The following is a 13,824-nucleotide window of genomic DNA, read 5'->3' as shown; positions in this document are numbered from 1 at the left end:
AGAACCTCAAAACAATAATCTTCTTATTTTAGAAGGCTTGTCATTTCTTTCCACCGTCAAATGCACACGCAAAGTATGATCAAGAATGGGGAAAAGAATACACTTTTTTTAGTAAAGGTCACTTTTATTAATTCATAACGTCACATTAAAAACATATAAGCAAAGTGATTGCACACTCAGTCTCTGCATTGTTAGGATGCACACAACTGCCACATTTTTAGAAAATACTTTTATTTCTCCTGACATTTGCGCTGACTAGGGATGCACATAACCTTTAAAAGTACGAGTATCAAGATTTTTATCTTAATCGGTCGAGTAGTGCACACATTCGCTTGATATTCATGAAAATAAGTAGGAAAACGTGCATCAGATGATCAGAGTCAATTATAGCAAACTGAACTTGGTGGTTAGGTTGTACAGCTAGCCAACTATACTTTGTCTGTTTGATATTGCTTTTACCATGCTTGCCCGCTTGGTAGATAGTCAACTATTACATGGGTAAGTACTATGTATGCGAAAAATGTTCTTTAAAACGGAAATGTTAACACCCACATGTGTGGACGTTGACCATCTTGACCACACGCATCCATCACCGTCCAGTACTATATGCACGAATCTTGACATAATCTGGCTGATTTTCTGTGCCACGTAGGACAAGGCGTGTGTGTGGTGTGTGACATAGTTCGCCCACACATCCGTTTTACCACACGGAGGGGCCGGTGTGTGGGCGTTTAGCAGTTCACCCACACACCAGTTTTCAGTCACGCACAAGGGCTGGTGTGTGGGCATTTGCCATCTCGCTCACACGCCCGTCTCCTCTCCCACACGTAAGCTGCTAGTTGCCATGTGTTTTTGCAGCGCACATGACAACTGCCTCTAGTGTGCTTTATAAGCAGGTGGCAACTTTCTTTTTTTACCCGAGTTGCCATATGTTTTTGCAGGGTACACGACAACTGCCTAGTGTGCACGTAAGCAGATGGCAACTGTTTTTTACCGAGTTGCCATGTGTTTTTGCATGGTACATGGCAACTGCCCCAACGTGCACGTACATGGCAACTGCCCTAACGTGCACGTAAGCAGATGGCAACTCTTCCTTTTTACATGGCAACTGCCCTAGCATGCTTGTGAGCACATGACAACTCTCTCAACTGCCTAGTGTTAGTATGTGGCAATTCCTAAAGTTATGAAATCATGGCAACTACATTAGATCAGACTATACATGGCAATTGCAGTTGAGCAACCATGGCAACTGCAGTTGTCCGACATGGCAACCGTAGTTCAGCGACTTGGCAACTGCAGATAAACGAACATGGACGAGGGTCTGGACCATGACAACTGCGAGCGCGCGGTGGGCGTCACGCGTCGCGTGCGGGACCAGAAGGGTACGAGGCCTGACATACGGGCGTGTGGGCGTTATCAACTTCGGCCACACGCACGCGTGTGAGAGGGTTCAGGAGGGAAAAAAAGATGTGTGTGGGCATTAGTTGTTTTGCCCACACGTAGGTGTGTGGGCTGGTTGCTGTCCATGTCACACGAGGAGTGTGGCACAACTACCCGATACACCACACGTGTGGCAGTTATCGGGACCCTAAAAAAATATTTACTCCCTTCGATTTGTTGCTGACTTAGTACAATTATTATGGATAAAAGCAAGTATTAGTTTACCACAAGAATGCAATGAGTTGCATTTGATGGCGAAATAATCGACCGGCCTTTTTTATAACAAGCAGACGGTTGTTGTTGTTGTTGTTGCGGGTGAAGCAGACGATTGTTCAAAGGTAAAGTGAAAGAAGTTGTGCCGATTTCTCCAGTCTTGAGCTTTGAAAGTTCCATAGTGTTACAACAAGCAGATACGTCCTCGGGCTCTTTACCCTCTCTTGCGACGATGAATCTGTCAAGGGCACATGTTTAAGGAGCGGCGGCTTTGATAAAAAATAATCAATCAGGGCACTCATCCGCTACAGAATGATCTGCGCACGAGGCCACACAAGTCATGAGATGGCCTACATCTATATATACCGCTTGCCACTCTTGAACTAGAGCACACATCTGACCTGCTCACTTGGCTGTGCACCGGAGAGCAACCGGCCAGACCAAACCGAGAGCGCGTTGGCATCATGGCCGCCGCAGACGCCGCCGGTGACCTCGGCCGGGCCGATTTCGACGTGATCGTGGTGGGCGCGGGCATCATGGGCAGCTGCGCGGCGCACGCGGCGGCGTCCCGCGGCGCCCGGACCCTCCTCCTCGAGCGCTTCGACCTGCTCCACGACCTCGGCTCCTCGCACGGCCACTCCCGCACCATCCGCGACGCCTACCCGAAGGCGCGCTACCCGCCCATGGTCCGCCTCGCCCGCCGCCTCTGGGGCGACGCCCAGGCCGACGCCGGCTACCGCGTGCTCACCCCGTCGCCGCACCTCGCCATGGGCCCGCGCAGCAACGCCGCGCTCCTCGCCGCCGTCGGGAACGGGGGCGGCGCGGAGGTGGATCTGGCCGGGAGGTGGGGCGGCGGCGTGTTCCGCGTCCCCGACGGGTGGGTGACGGCCGTGAGCGAGCTCGGCGGCGGCGTGCTGGACGCCACCAAGGCCGTCGCCATGTTCCAGGCTCTGGCCGTCAAGAAGGGCGCCGTAGTCAGGGACAACAAGGAGGTCGTCGGCATCGTCAAGGAGGAGGGAGGGGCCGGTGTCCGGGTGACGACGAGCGACGGCGAGGAGTTCCACGGCGCCAAATGCATCGTCACCGTCGGCGCATGGACGAGCAAGCTGGTCGGGTCCGTCGCCGGCCTGGAGCTGCCCATCCAGCCGCTGCACATGCTCACCCTGTACTGGAAGATCAGGCCAGGCCACGAGCACGAGCTCACTGCGGCGGCCGGGTTCCCGACGTTCTCCAGCTACGGGGACCCCCACGTGTACAGCACGCCGTCGCTGGAGCTCCCGGGCCTCATCAAAATCAACTACGACCGCGGGCCGCCGTGCGACCCCAACAGCCGGGACTGGGTCTCCGGTGGTGGCGACGCCGCCGATCGGGTCGCGCGGTGGATCGAGGAGTTCATGCCGGGACACGTGGTGACCGACGGCGGGCCGGTCGTTCGGCAGTCATGCATGTACTCCATGACTCCGGACAAAGACTTCGTGATCGACTTCCTCGGCGGGGAGTTCGGCCAGGACGTGGTGCTCGGGGCCGGGTTCTCTGGGCATGGGTTCAAGATGGGGCCGGCGGTGGGGATGATCCTCGCCGAGCTGGCCATCGACGGCGAGGCCAGGACCGCGGCAGAGGCCGGGGTTGAGCTCCGGCACTTTAAAATCAACCGGTTTAAGGGCAATCCCATGGGTAACAGCAAGGATGATTAAATCAGTTTGCTAATTCAATTATGTGAGGCTTTCATAAATCTCAGTTATACCTAAATAAGATTACATTCCGAGTGATCTCATACTTCTAATTATCTCAAAATGTGTGCTTCAACTTCATCGAAATTATTATGGTCGTTACATTTTCTAGCTTCATCCATTAGCATTTTGACCCCAAAAAAGTTCATTGCATTTTAGTGTGACTTGCGGAACTTTTCTGGTTAAGATCTTTATTGGTTATGCAAATAATTCTCACAAAGTTAAAATCATAATGACTGCATTAGTATTCTACATAATATTTAGAAACTATATATTCAATTTTACAGCAATGTGTGAGGTATAGTATAGTTATTATTAGTAAGTTTAAAGTACTCTTGACACCCACAAAAAAAGTAGTGTGTATAATTTAAGAACAAGAATGCTACACGAGCGGAGGATTACGAACAAAATTGACTTACAACACTACCGGAAAACGGGCATACACCAACGGCCAAAGCTATGCCTACGGCTGCCGTTGGCCTAGTTCGAGATATGCCGACAGCCCAGTCCTGGCCGTCGGCTTAAACTGGCCGTCGGGTTACGTGGACCTATGCCGACGGCCGCCGTCGGCACAGAACGACCGTCGACCTAGCCACAGACATGCCGACAGCAGCCGTCGGCATAAATCGACCGTCGGTATAACTGTGGGCCCGGCGACCCCGCCCGTGACTAGTGGCTAATGCCGTCAAACCTATGCCGACGGTCTGGACGGGCGGCCGTCGGCATATCTCCGCATGCCACGTCACCGATCCGCGGCGTAGGTATGCCGACGGCAGCCGTCGACATATCTGCCACGTCACCGATCCGCGGCACGGCGCCCACCAGAACTCTGCCGTATCTATGCCGACGGCAAAGCCGTCGGCATAGCTATTTTTTACATACTTTTTTGCATATGTTTTAATGCTTTTTTACATACGTTTTTTTGCATATGTTTTTATGCTTTTAAAAAAATATGTGTTCATGCTTTTTTATGTATTATATGAATATATATGTAGTTTGTAATTTTTTCCATAGATTATGAATATATATATATAGTTTGTATTTTTTCAAGCACATTAATAATATGCTGTCATGTTCTTTTGAATATAGGTCCTTAAATTTTATTAAAATCAAAAACAGCTATGCGATAGAAGTTGAGTGGCGGTTGCAAACGCCCGACACCCGTCTCCGGAGTGTGACCCCCTCACGTCTGCGGTGTGCCCCCTCACGGACGGCGCCGCCGCCAGCATTTGGAGGGCGGAAACAACCGCATCGGGTCTATACGGAGGGGACGTTGCTCTCAAGTGTTTCTATGAGATGACCTAACACAACCGGGTGGTGTTGTGGCATGTTCGAAGAGGCGGCACGCATCTCCGGGGCGTGGCCCCCCTAACGGACGGCGCCGCCGCCGGCACCTGGAGGGGGAAAACGGACGCATCGGGTCTACACGGAGGGGATGTAGCTGTCGGTTTGGCCCGGATGTTGCTCCCAGGTGTCCCTCTGAGCTGACCTGACACAACCAGGTGGAGAGGTCCACTGTTCAAAGCCCGTTCGTGAAAAGTCAAAGGGCTAGATCTCGTGGTCAACCGCTCCAGGGTTAGGCGGGACGGGGGCCCTGAGGGGGTAGCAATGCCACCGGAATGTTGCATTGGCCCGTCATACATGCGGGGTGGTGTGGTGGCATGTCCGAAGAGGCGGCACGCGTCTCCGGGGTTTGGGCCCCCTCACGGACGGCGCCACTGCCGGCACCTGGAGGGGGGAAACGGACGCGTCGGGTCTACACGGAGGGGATCTTGCTGTGGGTCTGGCCCGGTTGTTGCTCCAAAGTGTTCCTATGGGCTGACCTAACACAACCGGGCGGGGAGGTCCGCTGGTCAAAGCCCGTCCGTGCAAAGTCAAAGGGCTAGATCCCGTGGTCAAACGCTACAGGGTTAGGCGAGACGGGGGCCCTGGGGGTAGCAATGCCACTGGAGCGTCGTACCGGGCCCTCATACATGCGGGGTGGTGTGTTGGCATGTCCGAAGAGGCGGCACGCGTCTCCGGGGCGTGCCCCCCCTCACGGACGACGATGACACGGTAGTAGACGTTCTGCGGTAACGATGCGGCGTGAATATTATTAAATACTCAGAGCGCGATAAAATAATGAGTTTTTTTGCACGACGTGGGCACATGTGCTATAGGAACGATGGTATTTTTTCATAATTTTTGGTGATGGAGAAGTATCCGGAAAATTCCCTCTACACGGATTGCCCTTCGCGCGTCTACGGCTGTGGCCGGCGGCCTACGGGGGCTAGCATGCCGCCAAATCTTGCGTAGGTGGCCTCTCACAAGTCTGGAAGTGTTGTGGCGGTTGCAAACGCCCGGCACGCGTGTCCAGGGTGTGCCCCCCCTCACGGACGGCGGCGCCGCTGCCACCTGGACGGGGGAAACGGACGCGTCAGGTCTACACGGAGGGGATCTTGCTATGGGTCTGGCCCGGTTGTTGCTCCAAAGTGTTCCTATGGGCTGACCTAACACAACCGGGCGGTGAGGTCCGCTGGTCAAAGCCCGTCTGTGCAAAGTCAAAGGGCTAGATCCCGTGGTCAAACACTACAGGGTTAGGCGGGACAGGGGCCCTGGGGGTAGCAATGCCACCGGAGCGTCGCACCGAGCCCTCATACATGCGGGGTGGTGTGTTGGCATGTCCGAAGAGGCGGCACGCGTCTCCGGGGCGTGGCCCCCCCTCACGGACGGCGATGACACGGTAGTAGACGTTCTGCGGTAACGATGCGGCGTGAATATTATTAAATACTCAGAGCGCGATAAAATCATGAGTTTTTTTGCATGACGTGGGCACATGTGCTATAGGAACAATGGTATTTTTTCATAATTTTTGGTGATGGAGAAGTATCTGGAAAATTCCCTCTACGCGGATTGCCCTTCGCGCGTCTACGGCTGTGGCCGGCAGCCTACGGGGGCTAGCATGCCGCCAAATCTTGCGTAGGCGGCCTCTCACAAGTCTGGAAGTGTTGTGGCGGTTGCAAACGCCTGGCACGCGTGTCCGGGGTGTGCCTCCCCTCACGGACGGCAGCGCCGCCGCCACCTGGAGGGGGGAAACGGACGCGTCGGGTCTACACGGAGGGGATCTTGCTGTGGGTCTGGCCCGGTTGTTGCTCCAAAGTGTTCCTATGGGCTGACCTAACACAACCGGGCGGGGAGGTCTGCTGGTCAAAGCCCGTCCGTGCAAAGTCAAAGGGCTAGATCCTGTGGTCAAACGCTACAGGGTTAGGCGGGACGGTGGCCCTGGGGGGGGGGGGTAGCAATGCCACCGGAGCATCGCACCAGGCCCTCATACATGCGGGGTGGTGTGGTGGCATGTCCGAAGAGGCGGCATGTGTCTCCGGGGCGTGGCCCCCCCTCACGGACGGCGATGACACGGTAGTAGACGTTCTGCGGTAACGATGCGGCGTGAATATTATTAAATACTCGGAGCGCGATAAAATCATGAGTTTTTTTGCACGACATGGGCACATGTGCTATAGGAATGATGGTATTTTTTCATAATTTTTGGTGATGGAGAAGTATCCGAAAAATTCCCTCTACGCCGATTTCCCTTCGCGCGTCTACGGCTGTGGCCGGCGGCCTACGGGGGCTAGCATGCTGCCAAATCTTGCGTGGGCGGCCTCTCACAAGTCTGGAAGTGTTGTGGTGGTTGCAAACGCCCGGCACGCATGTCCGGGGTGTGCCCCCCCTCACGGACGGCGCCGCCGCCGGCACCTGGAGGGGGGAAACGGATGCGTCGGGTCTACACGGAGGGGATCTTGCTATGGTTCTAGCCCGGTTGTTGCTCCAAAGTGTTCCTATGGGCTGACCTAACACAACCGGGTGGGGAGGTCCGCTGGTCAAAGCCTGTTCGTGCAAAGTCAAAGGGCTAGATCCTGTGGTCAAACGCTACAGGGTTAGGCGGGACGGGGGCCCTGGGGGGGGGGGGTAGCAATGCCACCGGAGCATCGCACCGGGCCCTCATACATGCGGGGTGGTGTGGTGGCATGTCCGAAGAGGCGGCATGTGTCTCCGGGGCGTGGCCCCCCCTCACGGACGGCGATGACACGGTAGTAGACGTTCTGCGGTAACGATGCGGCGTGAATATTATTAAATACTCGGAGCGCGATAAAATCATGAGTTTTTTTGCACGACGTGGGCACATGTGCTATAGGAATGATGGTATTTTTCATATTTTTGGTGATGGAGAAGTATCCGAAAAATTCCCTCTACGCCGATTTCCTTTCGCGCGTCTACGGCTGTGGCCGGCGGCCTACGGGGGCTAGCATGCCGCCAAATCTTGCGTGGGCGGCCTCTCACAAGTCTGGAAGTGTTGTGGTGGTTGCAAACGCCCGGCACGCGTGTCCGGGGTGTGCCCCTCCTCACGGACGGCGCCGCCGCCGGCACCTAGAGGGGGGAAACGGACGCGTCGGGTCTACACGGAGGGGATCTTGCTATGGTTCTAGCCCGGTTGTTGCTCCAAAGTGTTCCTATGGGCTGACCTAACACAACCGGGTGGGGAGGTCCGCTGGTCAAAGCCCGTCCGTGCAAAGTCAAAGGGCTAGATCCTGTGGTCAAACGCTACAGGGTTAGGCGGGACGGGGGCCCTGGGTGGGGGGGTAGCAATGCCACCGGAGCGTCGCACCGGGCCCTCATACATGCGGGGTGGTGTGGTGGCACGTCCGAAGAGGCGGCACGCGTCTCCAGGGCGTGGCCCCCCTCACGGACGGCGATGACACGGTAGTAGACGCTCTGCGATAACGATGCAGCGTGAATATTATTAAATACTCGGAGCATGATAAAATCATGAGTTTTTTTGCACGACGTGGGCACATGTGCTATAGGAACGATGGTATTTTTTCATAATTTTTGGTGATGGAGAAGTATCCGAAAAATTCCCTCTACGCGGATTGCCCTTCGCGCGTCTACGGCTGTGGCCGGCGGCCTACGGGGGCTAGCATGCCGCCAAATCTTGCGTGGGTGGCCTCTCACAAGTCTGAAAGTGTTGTGGTGGTTGCAAACGCCCGGCACGCGTGTCCGGGGTGTGCCCCCCTCCTCACGGACGGCGCCGGCGCCGGCACCTGGAGGGGGGAAACGGACGCGTCGGGTCTACACGGAGGGGATCTTGCTGTGGGTCTGGCCCGGTTGTTGCTCCAAAGTGTTCCTATAGGCTGACCTAACACAACCGGGCGGGAAGGTCCGCTGGTCAAAGCCCGTCCATGCAAAGTCAAAGGGCTAGATCCCATGGTCAAACGCTACAGGGTTAGGCGAGACGGGGGCCCTGGGGGGGGGGGGTAGCAATGCCACTGGAGCGTCGCACTGGGCCCTCATACATGCGGGGTGGTGTGCTGGCATGTCCGAAGAGGCGGCACGCGTCTCCGGGGCGTGCCCCCCCTCACGGACGACGATGACACGGTAGTAGACGTTCTGCGGTAACGATGCGGCGTGAATATTATTAAATACTCGGAGCGCGATAAAATAATGAGTTTTTTTGCACGACGTGGGCACATGTGCTATAGGAACGATGGTATTTTTTCATAATTTTTGGTGATGGAGAAGTATCCGGAAAATTCCCTCTACGCGGATTGCCCTTCGCGCGTCTACGGCTGTGGCCGGCGGCCTACGGGGGCTAGCATGCCGCCAAATCTTGCGTAGGCGGCCTCTCACAAGTCTGGAAGTGTTGTGGCGGTTGCAAACGCCCGGCACGCGTGTCCGGGGTGTGCCCCCCCTCACGGACGGCGCCGCCGCCGGCACCTGGAGGGGGGAAACGGACGCGTCGGGTCTACACGGAGGGGATCTTGCTATGGTTCTAGCCCGGTTGTTGCTCCAAAGTGTTCCTATGGGCTCACCTAACACAACCGGGCGGGGAGGTCCGCTGGTCAAAGCCCGTCCGTGCAAAGTCAAAGGGCTAGATCCCGTGGTCAAACGCTACAGGGTTAGGCGGGACGGGGGCCCTAGGGGGGGGGGGGTAGCAATGTCACCGGAGCGTCGCACCGGGCCCTCATACATGCGGGGTGGTGCGGTGGCACGTCCGAAGAGGCGGCACACGTCTCCAGGGCGTGGCCCCCCTCACGGACGGCGATGACACAGTAGTAGACGTTCTGCGATAACGATGCGGCGTGAATATTATTAAATACTCAGAGCGCGATAAAATCATGAGTTTTTTTGCACGACGTGGGAACATGTGCTATAGGAACGATGGTATTTTTTTCCATAATTTTTGGTGATGGAGAAGTATCTGGAAAATTCCCTCTACGCGGATTGCCCTTCGCGCGTCTACGGCTGTGGCCGGCGGCCTACGGGGGCTAGCATGCCACCAAATCTTGCGTAGGCGGCCTCTCACAAGTCTGGAAGTGTTGTGGCGGTTGCAAATGCCCGACACGCGTGTCCGGGGTGTGCCCCCCCTCACGGACGGCGCCGCCGCCGCCACCTGGAGGGGGAAACGGACGCGTCGGGTCTACACGGAGGGGATCTTGCTGTGGGTCTGGCCCGATTGTTGCTCCAAAGTTTTCCTATGGGCTGACCTAACACACCCGGGTGGGGAGGTCTGCTGGTCAAAGCCCGTCCGTGCAAAGTCAAAGGGCTAGATCCTGTGGTCAAACGCTACAGGGTTAGGCGGGACGGGGGCCCTGGGGGGGGGGTGGGTAGCAATGCCACCGGAGCATCGCACCGGGACCTCATACATGCGGGGTGGTGTGGTGGCATGTCCGAAGAGGCGGCATGTGTCTCCGGGGCGTGCCCCCCCTCACGGACGGCGATGACACGGTAGTAGACGTTCTGCGGTAACGATGCGGCGTGAATATTATTAAATACTCGGAGCACGATAAAATCATGAGTTTTTTTGCACGACATGGGCACATGTGCTATAGGAACGATGGTATTTTTTCATAATTTTTGGTGATGGAGAAGTATCCGGAAAATTCCCTCTATGCGGATTGCCCTTCGCGCGTCTACGGCTGTGGCCGGCGGCCTACGGGGGCTAGCATGCCGCCAAATCTTGCGTGGGCGGCCTCTCACAAGTCTGGAAGTGTTGTGGCGGTTGCAAACGCCTGGCACGCGTGTCCGGGGTGTGCCCCCCCTCACGGACGGCACCGCCACCGGCACCTGGAGGGGGGAAACGGACGCGTCGCGTCTACACGGAGGGGATCTTGCTATGGTTCTAGCCCGGTTGTTGCTCCAAAGTGTTCCTATGGGCTGACCTAACACAACCAGGCGGGGAGGTCCACTGGTCAAAGCCCGTCCGTGCAAAGTCAAAGGGCTAGATCCCGTGATCAAACGCTACAGGGTTAGGCGGGACGGGGGCCCTGGGGGGGGGGGGGGTAGCAATGCCACCGGAGCGTCGCACCGGGCCCTCATACATGCGGGGTGGTGTGGTGGCACGTCCGAAGAGGCGGCACGCGTCTCCAGGGCGTGGCCCCCCTCACGGACGGCGATGACACGGTAGTAGACGTTCTGCGATAACGATGCGGCGTGAATATTATTAAATAGTCGGAGCGTGATAAAATCATGAGTTTTTTTGCACGACGTGGGCACATGTGCTATAGGAACGATGGTATTTTTTCATAATTTTTGGTGATGGAGAAGTATCCGAAAAATTCCCTCTACGCGGATTGCCCTTTGCGCGTCTACGGCTGTGGCCGGCGGCCTAAGGGGGCTAGCATGCCGCCAAATCTTGCGTGGGCGGCCTCTCACAAGTCTGAAAGTGTTGTGGCGGTTGCAAACGCCCGGCACACGTGTCCGGGGTGTGCCCCCCTCCTCACGGACGGCGCCACCGCCGGCACCTGGAGGGGGGAAACGGACGCGTCGGGTCTACACGGAGGGGATCTTGCTGTGGGTCTGGCCCGGTTGTTGCTCCAAAGTGTTCCTATAGGCTGACCTAACACAACCGGGCGGGGAGGTCCGCTGGTCAAAGCCCGTCCGTGCAAAGTCAAAGGGCTAGATCCCGTGGTCAAACGCTACAGGGTTAGGCGGGACGGGGGCCCTGGGGGGGGGGGGTAGCAATGCCACCGGAGCGTCGCACCGGGCCCTCATACATGCGGGGTGGTGTCGTGGCATGTCCAAAGAGGCGGCACGCGTCTCCGGGGCGTTGCCCCCCCTCACGGACGGTGAGTCGGCGGCCATGCGCTCCCAGACCCGCGACCAGGCCACGGCCTCGGCGGACGAAGCTACTCGAGTTGGGCGCCTCCCCTCCCCTCTGTGTGGTTCCGGGAGAGGAGAGGGCTGAGCGGTTAAAAAAACATTAAAAATCCATATGAAATAATAATACATAAAAAACATAAAAAGGAAAAAATGTAACTATAAAAAACATTAAAAAATCTATATGAAATAAAAAACATAAAGAAGGAAAAATATGAACTACTAAAAATATTTAAAAAATGAAAAATATGAACTACTAAAAACATTAAAAAAATGAAAAATATAACTATGCCGACGGCAAAGCCGTCGGCATAGCTGCGGCCATAGGGGACGTGTCACGCGGATCGGTGGCGTGGCATCTATGCTAACGGCAGCCGTCGGCATAGTTTGCCTTATCCCCTCGCGTTGACCCTCATCCACTCAATCTCTCCCACTCCCCGTGACCCCGCCCCCTGCTGCCGTCGCCGCACTCGCCCCCTGCCGCGGCCGCTGCACTCGCTGCCGCCCCCTGCCGCCCCCGCCGCACTCGCCCCCTGCCGCCGCCGCCACACTCGCCTACTGCCTCGCCCGTGCCCCCTGCCGCCCCACCCGCATCGCCGCCGCCCCATCCCACCGCACCCGCGTCGCATGCCGCCGCTCCTCCCTCGCTCCAGCCGGCGCCGGCCTCGCTCCAGCCGCCCCTGCCCCTCCCTCGCTCCAGCCGCCCCCGCCCCTCCCTCCTCGACCCCGGTCCTCCCTGCATGGACGCCGCCCCAGCCGGCCCACGGCCTAGCCTGGCCGGCCCCTTGCTGGTCCGACCAGCCGGCCCCTCCAGCGACTGCCCCCTGTCGCTCCGGTGGTCGTCCCCTGCCCCGACCGGCCGCCCCCCTGCTTCGGTGGTCGCCCCCTCATCCGTAGGTAAGATTTTTTTACCTTTTTTGTGTAGTAATGTTGTAGATGAATGCATATATATATATATATAGTAATAGATGATTAGATAGATGGATGTTAGATAGATGAATGAAATGAAAGAGAGTATAGATGTGAAAAAAATTAAGTGCACAATGTGAGATAGATAGATGGTAGATGAATGGATATTTGTGTAGTTTTACTATGTTTTTAGATACATACTCAATATTATAGATATATGTATTGTGAAGATGAGATGAGAGGGAAGAGCAATTTTTTTGTGAAAATAGATAGACGAAAGTTAAAATTTGGATATGATGAGTGGTTACTTCATCAAGTTGGTCTTGCTAAAACAAGTTTGTGATATGATGTGATGTGTGATGATGCTTTATATGTGATGTGATGACCTAATTTTTTTCATTTGGTGGAATTTAGAGGATTTCTGGTGTTGCCTCCGGTGGAGTGATCATTGACGTTGGAGCTCTTGGTCTTTGATTGTCCCTTTGCTGATCGACTACATCATCTACATCCGAGGGTGAGCTACAAATCCACAACCTCATACGTTCTTTTAATCATGTCACTAGATTAAATTTTAACATCAAGTCGCGTAACCTAGGTCTCCCATCCGAAAGGGTTGCATCGATAAATATGCATTCAATTGCATATTTATCACCGCAGCTCTTTCGGATTGTCCAGCGCTTTCCACGGACAACTCGAGGATGTGTAGATTGGGTACGTTGTTCATGCTCTACCCCGTTTCGAGACAGGATTTCGGCGGCGCCTCCCTGTTGTTCTCCGGATGCACATTCTCTCGGCATTTTGCTGAGACGTGTATTTGGAGAACAGCGGGGAGGTGCTGCCGAAATTTTGTCTCAGAATGGGGTAGAGCATGGACAACGTACTCAATCTACACATTGTCGGAGTAAATAACCATGGGTAGCCTAGCCGGCTCCCCCTAGCCCTTCTGAAAAAATTACGAGCCGATTCGGCCCTCAAGAATCCAAGACGCAGGGCCGCCTTCCCCTTGCCGGCTATCAAAAGGCGGCCCGACTTCAGTCCTCATGAAGAGAAGCCGCGGGAGGGCCGGCTCCGAGAAGCCGGCTGCGAGAAGGCCGACTCCAAGAAGCCGGCTCCCATAAAGCGGTCAAGATCGTACCCTCGAAGTCTGCATCCACATAACGGCGATGTGACGGGGCGTGGCTACAGTGAAGCCTGCCACCCCCGAATCCCGGAGCACGCCTGGCACAGTGCGCTGTATGGGTGGCCATGACCCGTCCGACGCAGCACTGTTGCCACGTTGACCCTGATGTCATCCACGACGGACTACCAGTACGGCCCACGGGCGGTGGGCTCCTTCGGGCAGAGAGACACCCGAAGGCGGCCAGACCTCACCCAGTCGGCCCAAGATAGAGCCGGC

At 56.0% G+C, this 13,824-nt stretch overlaps 1 pseudogene; it reads left to right on the top strand.

Moving 5' to 3' along the window:
• Positions 1-2,067: 2,067 nt before the first annotated feature.
• On the top strand, positions 2,068-3,429 carry LOC125522234 (putative sarcosine oxidase pseudogene; annotated as a pseudogene).
• The last annotated feature ends 10,395 nt before the right edge of the window (positions 3,430-13,824 follow it).

This window comes from Triticum urartu, chromosome 1A, assembly GCF_056163025.1.
Source record: "Triticum urartu cultivar PI428250 chromosome 1A, HENAU_Tu73, whole genome shotgun sequence".
Classification (NCBI taxonomy): domain Eukaryota; kingdom Viridiplantae; phylum Streptophyta; class Magnoliopsida; order Poales; family Poaceae; genus Triticum; species Triticum urartu.
The sequence above is the reverse complement of the archived record's forward strand: the minus strand, read 5'-3'. Positions and strand labels throughout refer to the sequence as shown.